Raw genomic sequence first — 10,728 nt, 5'->3', positions numbered from 1 at the left:
CCAAATAAAAAAATGCCAAGAAATTCCATACAAAGACTCATCATAAGGCCTCTGACTCCTAAATCATTTAGCCAGCCAAAAACCTCGACATTTTGAGCATTTTCTTCACCTTCCCAACTAGAACTCATTGATTTTCTAATGCCAATACTTTCCTCTCTGCCACCATCTGCATCAATCCCCCTAGCACAAGAAAACTGCCCTGACAACTACAAAATCTTATGAGAAGAAAATGATCCACTATCAAATTGTGGTATGCTACAAAATTTTTCCTAGTTTTTAGCTAAGCTAAGTGGCTCATATGCATTTGTAGGTTCATTTAGATGAACTTGTGCAAAATCATGGGATGGATCTTCCCTTGATGCAGGATTTTGATCATTACTTTGTCCCCCAGCCATCTGAACCTTCTCTTTAGTTTTAGTATCAATATCCTTAGCAGCCTTTGCAACCTTGCTTAATGCACTAGTCACCATGATGCTCCAGTAAGACAAACTTGTTCTTCATAAAAGCAAAACCTGCACTATTAACTTTTTGTTCTGCTATAGCAGATGCTGATTTAGTCTTTGCTGAAACTTGAAATTTTTGATCCACTAACCTTACTTTCTCATTTATAACATCAGAGCCAGCACTGATCTTTTTAGTGAAACCAATTTTCTTGTCCAATGAAGTTATCTTGGTAGATGCACTTGCTATCAAAAGATTCTTGTCATCAAATGCCTTGGCTTTGCCCATAGCATCCTTTCCAAGAACAAAACCTTTTGCAAGCATGGTTGTCACAACATCTTGAGTCTTATTCACAAGTGCACCACCTCCAGCCATAGGAGTTCCTTTCTTTGGCACATAAGATGGGGGTTGATTATCATAAGTCTCTGCATGTGGAGAGTAATGTTCAACAGGCAAGATGTTGATAGACTAATCTACAATTGTCACTCCTGATAGAAGTAGTGCAGTGTCTAGAGCTTGAGGATCACTTGAGAATGCTCACCATTGTCTTGTATCTGGATATGATCTATGTCTCTTGAGAATGAGAAGAAATCCTACATGACCCATTTGGTTTCCCTTTTTGACACATTGGAGACTCTCATAGTATTTTTTGTCATTCTAGTAGGAAAAAAAAATCAAATGGATTTGGTGTTGCATAGGCATAGTTCTAGAAGGAATCTTTGATTCTTTGTGAATGTGTATATTCTTTGCGGATTTGCCTCTTGATTGCAAAGTAGATAATTAGAGAATGATCATGCCAAAAGTATCATTTATACTGAAAATAATCAGCCTGGTATAATATGATTGTCAACCCCATCCTTGACAATAGCCTCATCTTCTGGAGCATCTCCAGCTGGTTCAAAATCACTACCAACATCTTCATCTACTAGCATACCAATTGATTGTGTCAAGAAATCTGTGCCATAATCTACTTCCTATTAAAAATGATGAATACCCCTGTTACCCTGGAGAGTGTCAAATGATAAATCATGATAAACTTGATTCCTTGTAAATGATATCCAATAAATTTGGGTACAGCTCCTCCAGTGTAGTTGGATCCCAATAGTCTAGTTCTTTACCATCACATCCTAAATTTGAGAGGTAGTTAGCCAATTGGTTACCTTCATGATAAGTATGATTGAGGATGCAATTTTCAAAAGCATCGATTAGGAGCCAAGCATATTTAAGCTTGTATGCCAGACTTCTACATTGAATTTTTCTATTAATACATGCCTAAATAATAGTAAAAGAGTCCCCTTCCACTTGGAGCTGAGGTATCTTCATAGATAATGATGAAACAAGACCAAGGAGCAAAGCTGAAACCTCAGCATTATTACTAGTGCCCCATAGAATATGTGAAGATTTTATATAAAGAGGTATGCCCAAATGATTATGTAAACACACACCTATACTAGAAATCCCCGGATTTCCATGAGATGCACCATCAAAATTTCGCTTAATAACACCTTCTTTTGGAGGATGCCATATTACATTCAATCTTTCATTCTTCAATTTATTTGTGAGGCTTAAAAGATTTGGGATAGATATAAACTTCCAGTCTTTGAGAATTTGATTATCCCAATTGGAGAAAAAAATTGGTGATGACCTCTTCCTAATATTAGTTATAACCAATTCAGAAATTGATTTTTCAATTATGTCAGTAACAACACTAATTGTAGACAACTCCTACCTGAAGATACACTTGTTCCTTTCCCACAACAAAGCCCAAACAACCAAGGATGGGGAACATTTCCAGATGGGTGCTAAAAGAGATTTTGCATGTAACACCAGCTAAGCTTCAAATAAATCCCACAAGGATTTTGGTAGCAACATTGAAAAGCTAAGTTTACCAAGAAGAAACAACCAACAATCTTGGGCAAATGCACACTGAAGAAAACCATGATCAACATTTTCAAAAAATTGCCTACATAGAAGGCATTTAAATCATTGGGCAATATTGAAACTTTCTAACCTGTCACTTGTTAATGACCTTTTTTGAAGTGCTAGCCAAGAGAAGTAGCCTGCTTTAGGCAATGCACAATCATTCCAACAAAAAAAAAAGCCCTTTTCTTATTCAAATTGTTCTCTTAACTGCTATTCATATTGTCTTAGATTTTAGTTTGGTTTGTAGTAATGACTCAATTTATTTTATCATTCAATTATTTTAAGAATTCACATTTAAGTTAATTTATTAATAGTTTTTTGGAGTATTATTTTATGATTAGGCTTAAATTTGGTATAAAGTTCAATTAGCCTTAAGATTAAAGTTTTCTTAAGTGTTTAACTTTATTATAGTAATAGTGTTATGGCTCTATTTGGTTTAGATTAAGATTAAATTAAATTTATTATTAGCGTTTGTTGTTAGATTATTAGTTTTTGGATTGAATTAGATTTCTAGAAAGGACATTTAGCATTCAATTTTATTTAGTCTTCATTTTCAATATTTTTTTAGATGATATTTAATTCCATATAATTAGTTAAAGTAGGTTTTGTTTACTATACTTTGTATAGTTTTGTATGTTTATGATGTCTATAATATTTCTTTAATCCAAATATATGAGCTCCTTTTGTTGTTATATTCAAGTAGTTAAAGATGTATTAGATGTAAATTGATATGATTTTAAAGATGTGCATTTATATAATTGATATTTTAGATTTATTTTATTAAATAGTAATTTTGTGAATTTTTATACTATTTACATATATGCAAATTATATTTGATGGACTCTCCCCCTCCACCTCCCCTACCCCTACCCCCACCCCTGCCCCCTCCATCTCCATCTCCACCTCCACCCCCACCTCCACAACCACCTAGTCCTCATTCACCACCTCCACCTACCACATAGGATTTGAGGGAGAGCATGAGGCACAACCTTTGTAACGTCATGTGAGATACCCAACCATTAGGCGCAAGCCCACCCACCCCTCACCTACTTTACCTTGCAGATAGTATGCAAGGCATTGTATAGTCTACTAAGCATTTGAATAGTGACATTGATAGCTTTACACTATGGAAGCAAAACATGCGTTCCTTCTATTTTGATGGTCAATCTTATAGAGAGATCTATCAACTCAAATTAAATAAAGGATATTTTGAAAGATATTTTATAAACCCTAAGATGGGTCTTGAGATTAGTGAGAAGAAGCCTCACATTTATATTAGATGGTGCACACATTCATGTATATTAGCACACCTTTGGGAGTAGTGGTGAATGGTATTTGACCATCCACCACACACAAATCATGAGGTACCAAGCTACTTTCTTAAGAAACTATGGGCTAAGTTTGAGTTGGGGGTTTGAAACCAAATTATTTTGATATTAGATCATTTCAGGGGGTTGGTGAAGGGGTGTCTTAGGATAGGCTTGGGGAAAGCTCAGTGGTAATATGAAGAATCACAAACATCCTCAGCCTCTTATAATAATTCTTGCACTAGTTTTCCCAATGCCTCTCCATCATTGAGTAGCATCATCTACTCCTACTTCATTGAATGCCCTTTTGAGTAATTTAGTAGAGTACTAGATGCAAGCGACACATATTTGTCCACTAGGACAAGTTTATGCTAGTATCGAAGGTATATGTAGAGGCCCCCAAGGTAATGATAATACAACACAAGATGTCCATGATGTCGAGAGCACTAGTTTTGATGATGAGGCATAAAATGCTTATGTTGGTGGTAGTGATGAGATTGATGTTGAGTCATTTTTTAACCTTCTTTATGGAGAGGGAGAGAGTCCAAAGTAACTAAGGAAAAAATTAAATTTTAAATTTAATAAAGTACATGATTATTTACTTTCTACATATATGCATAATTGTATTAACCATATTAATGTATGTTGATTTTCAATTAATAGAGGATGAATGGTATCATTCCTCCTAGGAGGTAATATATTTGTTTTTCAAGATCTTTAGACATTGGCATCTCTCATACAGTATGCACTTTGAATTACACTATATAAAATATATAAATTGGAACTCAAATTTAATAGCATGTGCTCATATATTATTTTTATCTTATTTTGTAGAAATTATTATCTGTTACACAGTTTGATACCTGTATAGGTGTTGATCAATCGACCACTGAGGTGCAACCTTAGATACTTATGGTATGGGCTAAGTTTGAAGACAAATAATTTGTATTATTTTTATGTACACATTGTTGTTAACATATCTTCAACTTTGATTCATGTACAATAATGTATTTGGTTTTTACAAATAAGAGATGAATTGTACTTATCCATATAGGCCCCAATAGAGTCTATTTTTGACTCCATCTTTTGGCCATTTTAGACATCTCGATGATCATCTAGACACATCTGTGACACTAGCTACTACTTAGGTATTATATACATGTTTTAATTTTGAAAAATATATAGCATAAATTATGTACCTTTCAGGTTATGTACTTTGTAATTTACATACTTTGTATATAAATTTTTGACTCAAGGTTTATGTATCCATGATTTTGGGACAATGTGGCCATGAGTGTTGCTCAAACTATGGGAATAAGCCAAATGGAGGTATAAACATCATCCTTTCAGGTCACTATTGTGATTTATACAAACATAGTTCATTATGATCTTTATCAAATTTTAAGAATCTATGTATTCTAAATTATAAGACCTCATCAATGCCACATTTGGTAGCTTTGATAGTGCACTTCCTCTTGTTATAAAGGGACACCGATCTCACGTGGTATTATTTTTAATAAGTACTAAATATTTAATTTATTTGCAAGCTAGATTTTGAAATCTATTTCAATTAAGCATGTACATATTGTCTTTTCAGGATGTGACACATGATGCCCCATGGGATGTCCCACATGATGATCCATATGAGTCCTCTTCATGTGGAGTAAAGAAGACTGCATAAATTAGGTCTTTTGGCACCTTTAGATTGTGTTTTTATGACACATATTATTTATTCCAATAAATTATGTATTACAATAGTTAACTATATTATATGTATTATATGTTAGATATAATTGATTAATTATGTGGTGTCTTTGATGTTACACAAATTTCATATCAGTTATCAATCAGTGCATGCCCATCTTACTCAAGCAATCAAGATAGTTTTCCATGTCTACAGAGCATTCCTATGCAAAAGACAATGTCTACCGAGTACATTTGGTTAATGAAGGAAAACTGGATGGATCCACTAGTAACCAAGCTCACTCAGTTACCAAAGGATTTTTGCAAGTTTGTAGTGTTAACTGAGCTTCTATTTGTTAACACAAGAAATCACTTCTAAGTTAGTTTCTACCAAGTTGGGTGGGCTAACAAAGAATTTTCTTATTTTAACATATTAAGGTCAATCGATTTATCTATTGGTTCTAGCTGACTATGATGATGAATATTAATTATTCTAAGTTGTGTTTGAACTGACTTGATAATCTGAAAGGTATAAGTAAAAGGTCAAGTTGTAGTTTCAAATGTGTGTAAGATATTATGAATGAATTGCAAGAAATGAAGAGAGGAAACAAATTTGAATGATAACTAGAATATCCTTGAGGAGTAAAAAAGTTATATTTGATTAGGAAGGATCATCTCATTGTTACTTTCTAACCATTGTAGCAGTGATCTTAATCTCTTAACAAAGTTGGTTTAACAACCATTTTTACATCCTCTAACAAGGTGGCAGCTCTATTGAATTGTCAAAATACCTCTCACAAGGACACTCCTAATAGGGTCACACTTGACAATGTGTTTTTGTAACCTTTAATAGGTCTAGCTCCTAATAGGCTCACTTCAGAAGAGTGAAAAATAGTAACTAGTTACATTAGTGGTTTTTCCCAAATTGGGTTTCCACATTAAATCTCCCTGTCATGTGTTCATGTTATTTATTTCATGCTTGCAATTAAGACTAAGAAATCACTAACAATATCTTAAGTTGTTCTAAGTTAATTGATTACTAAGTACTTTTAGTATTTATTGAGTTACAACATTAACTATATATTTATCGAACATCAATATTTAGTTTTTAGATTGCAATTTGCGTTAAAATCTAAGGGATCCATGATTTATTTTAGTAGTAACTAATTCACCCCTCTCCTCTTAATTACTCCTCTTATATTTCCAACAATTGGTATTCGAGCTTATATAGATCAATGATTGGAAAATTGTAGTATGTAGTACATACAAGAATTGATATTGCCTTAGTAATTAGGATAATGGCAATATTTTTAGAAAATGCCAGAGAAAACCATATGATGGAAATCAAGAGAATCTTGAGATATCTAAAAGGTATTGAAGAGTATGGCTTATAGTAAAAACTTGAATAGAATCTAGATTTAAATGTGTTTACTGATGCTAATTGGGCAAGAAGTCTTGATGACATAAAAAGTACAAGTGGAGGAGCATTCTTCCTTGGTAAAAGATTGGTATCTTGGACAAGCAAGAAGCAAAATTGTACATCTCAATCCATAGCAGAGGCAGAGTATGTGGAAATAGTTGTCAATTGTTCTAACATTGTTTAGTTCAAACAATTGTTGGAAGGAATGAAGGTAGAAATCAAAGATCCAGTAGTCATATACTATAACAACACCAGTGTAATCAGTATATCAAAGAATCCAATAATGTATTCCAAAACAAAGCAAATTGCTATAAAATATCACTTCTTAAGAGAATTAGTGCAAGACAAAGAAGTCAGATTGGAATATGTGAATACAAAAGAATAGATTGTAGACATATTCACCAAGCCATTACCTAAAGATGCATTCTTTTATCTAAGAGATAAGCTAGGGGTCATTCCCCTATCTAAATCACACTATATAAATTTTAGTGATGCATCAACTAGAACAAGTTGAAGATCAATAAGCTAATACAGTATTGTCAAGGGCAAATTGCGAATGAATCAATACTTAAGGTAAACTAATAATATTAGACGTATCATCTTTGGCATGTGTTTTCAAAGAGGGTGAAGTTTATTGTCATATCTCTTATAAAAAAAATTATTTCAAAAGAAGAAGAAGTTACAGAGAGGGAGAATACTTCAAAGAGGGAGAAGTTCTATAGAAACATCAAGAAAGAATATACTTGGTAGCAGATTGCTTGAAGAGTGAAGCTCACTGACAAAGGGAGTCTTGTTTTCAAAATTTCCTTCTACTATGACATGTTGTGTTGCCATCAATGCCAAAGTGAGATATTATTGGATACAATTGATTAATTGTGTGTTATCTTTGATGTTACACAAATGTCATGTTAGTTATCAGTCAATGCATGGCAAGCTCACTCAAATAGTAAAGATAGTTTTCCATGTCTACTGAGCATTCCTATGTAGTTTTCCATGTCTGCTGAGCATTCCTATGTAGAAGACAATGTCTATCAAGTCCACTCGATTAATGAAGGAAAGTTGGATGGATCTAGTGTTAACCGAGCTCACTTAGTTACCAAAGGATTTTTGCAAGTTTGTACTATTAACCAAGCTTTTTTTGGTTAACACAAGAAATCACTTTTGAGTTAGTGTCTACTAAGCTGGGTTGAATAACAAAGAATTTTCTTATTTTGGCATATTAAGGTCAATTAATTTATCTATTGGTTCTAGCCAACTATGGAGTTGAATATTAATTATTCTAAGTTGTGTTTGAGCCAACTTGACAATCTAAAAGGTATAAGTAAAAGGTCAAGTTGTAGTTTCAAATGTGTGTAAGATATTGTGAATAAATTGTAAGAAATAAAGAGAGGAAGTGAATTTGAAGGATAAGTAGAATATCCTTAAGGAGTAGAAAATATATATTTAATCAGGAATGATCAAGTACATACCAGAATAGAGATCTATAATCAAAAAATCATTTGTATCTCAATTAGGTCATCTTATTGTTACTTTCTAACCATTTTAGTAGTGATCTAAATCTCTTAATAGAGTTGGTTTAACAACCATTTTTAAATCCTCTAACAAGGTGGTAGTTTTGTTGAATTGTCAAAATACCTCTCACAAGGCCAATCCTACTAGGATGATCAAATCGTTTAAAAGGGTCATACCTAATCATGTGTTTTTGTAGCCTTTAATGGGGTTGGCTCCTAATAGGGCTTACTTCACAAGAGTGAAAAATAGTAACTAGTTACATTGGCGGTTTTTCCCAAATTGGGTTTCCACATTAAATCTTGGTGTCATATGTATTCATTTTATTTCTTTCATGCTTGCAATTAAGATTAAGTAACCAGTGACAGTATTTTAAGTTGTGCTAAATTTATTGATTACTGAGTACTTTCAATATTTACCGAGTTACAATATTAACTATATATTTATCGAGCATCAATATTCAATTTTTAGATTGCAATTTGTGTTGACATCTAAGGGCTCTAGTATTTATTTTAGTAGTAACTGATTCACCCCTCCCCACTTAGTTAGCCCTCTTATATTTCCAACATTATATGTTATATATTTTTACAAGTTCTTATCATGCTAGTGTATGCAGTATAAATTATTATGTTATCATGTTGTAAGTATGAACCATTTTCCTTATTGTGACATATTATATTCATCTTATGAAACATTTTGTTAGTATATGTGACATGAACAATAATTTTAATAAATTTAATTAAATATAGGAACATTAATTTAAATGTAAACGTAATGGAAAAATATAGGAGGTCATTACTTTAATGGACAAAGAATTTTTAATATCAAGTGCAATGTTGGAATTCTTTAGAATAACAAAAGGCATTTGGGGGGGGGGGGAGGGTGTGAATTAGTTATCCAAGGTTCAGATGTACAATTACAACTTTTCACAACTTAGTGAACCCATAATTTTTTTATCATCATGCACGCATCCATAATATTATGCAATCACTTAAAACTTGTAGGTTATTTTCAAATCAATTTGTAGAAATGTAAACATGAAACATAATAGATTCAATAAAATATTTGACACAATGATATATGTGGAAACCCAATTTGGGAAAAACCACCAATACCATGCTACTATTTTTCACTCTTCTAAAGTTATGCCTTGTGAAAGGCTAGCCATGTTAAAGGTTATAATGCACATTGTTAAATGTGACATGGTTAAAGGATTTTAATCACCCTATTAGGAGTGTGCCTTTTTAGAGGACTTTAGACCATTCACTTGGAATGTCTCCTAGCTAAAGGATTTACAAATTACTATTAGGTCAACCTTAATCCAATGGATTTACCCTGGACTGATTATAATTATTAGAGAGTAATAGTAAGGCTTGATCTGATAACAACTTACATTCCATTTGCATATTATAGACCTCTATTTCAATCTTTCATTCTTCTTGGCTTTCACACACTTTAGCTCTGATAGCTTGTTCACCCTTCAAAAACTCATACCCTTAAGCCTTCATTCTTAACATGCTAGTACCGACTCTTCTCTTAGATTGCTAAATGAAGGAATACCCCAAATTCTTTGTCTTCATTAGGTTCTCACACATAATAATTTTTGCTTCTATCCAACTGTCCCTATAAATAGATAATTAATGAATTTTTCCATTCATTCTCCATCATCCAATTTAGGGTTAGTACACATTAGGTAGGATTCAATGAATCTACCCCTTATTTCATTTCATCTCTTTCTAGAAACTTTTCCTTCTATCCTCTTTGAATTCACGTCAAAATGGTTTACCATGGATTCTATGCCACCAGCTCATCAATCTTATCTTCCACATGGTTAACACAGTCCAAGAAAATAAACTTGTTGGCTTAGCTATATGGAATTCATGATCTTGAAAATAATGTTGACAATTAGTATTAACTTTCTTCTAGTTCTTGACACATATTACATTGCTCAGCATCCTCTATAAAATCACTTAGCATGAACTAAAGTTTAGTAGTGCTCGACATCATCTAAAATTTACTTGGCATCAACTTTTTTACTTGGCATACAAGAAAATAGACTTTTACTTAGCTCCAACTGACTTTCTGCTTGGCTTGTACTAATTTTTCTTGGCTCCTACTATCCACTCGGTCAAGCTTGGTAGAAACACTTTGTTATAATTCTTCTTATAAACTTGCCTAGTGTATCCAAACTTTACAACCTTAAGTAGATTATTAATGCACTATGATATCATTGTCTTAGCTGATTCTTATAGTTCTTTTCATATCATATCTCAACCTTTTCTCTAGGTTCTATTGTTACATCTTTTGATCAAATCATCTTCATGAATCAAATAAGTGATGGTACTTAAATCATGTAAGTAATTATCTTACCAAAAAATGATAGGTTTGACATGAGTGACAAAACAATGATTGAAACACATTTATCAGACATGTATCAATTTGTTT

At 32.8% G+C, this 10,728-nt stretch overlaps 1 pseudogene; it reads right to left on the bottom strand.

Annotated features, from left to right (window-relative positions):
* Positions 1 to 206: 206 nt before the first annotated feature.
* LOC149561660 (binding partner of ACD11 1 pseudogene) lies at positions 207 to 1,097 on the bottom strand (annotated as a pseudogene).
* Positions 1,098 to 10,728: the final 9,631 nt, after the last annotated feature.

The sequence above is a fragment of the Cupressus sempervirens genome, chromosome 4 (genome assembly GCF_028749045.1).
Source record: "Cupressus sempervirens isolate cs-2001-9-10 chromosome 4, ASM2874904v1, whole genome shotgun sequence".
NCBI classification, from domain to species: Eukaryota; Viridiplantae; Streptophyta; class Pinopsida; order Cupressales; family Cupressaceae; genus Cupressus; species Cupressus sempervirens.
Note: the sequence above shows the minus strand (reverse complement) of the source record. Positions and strands in the feature narration are given on the sequence as shown.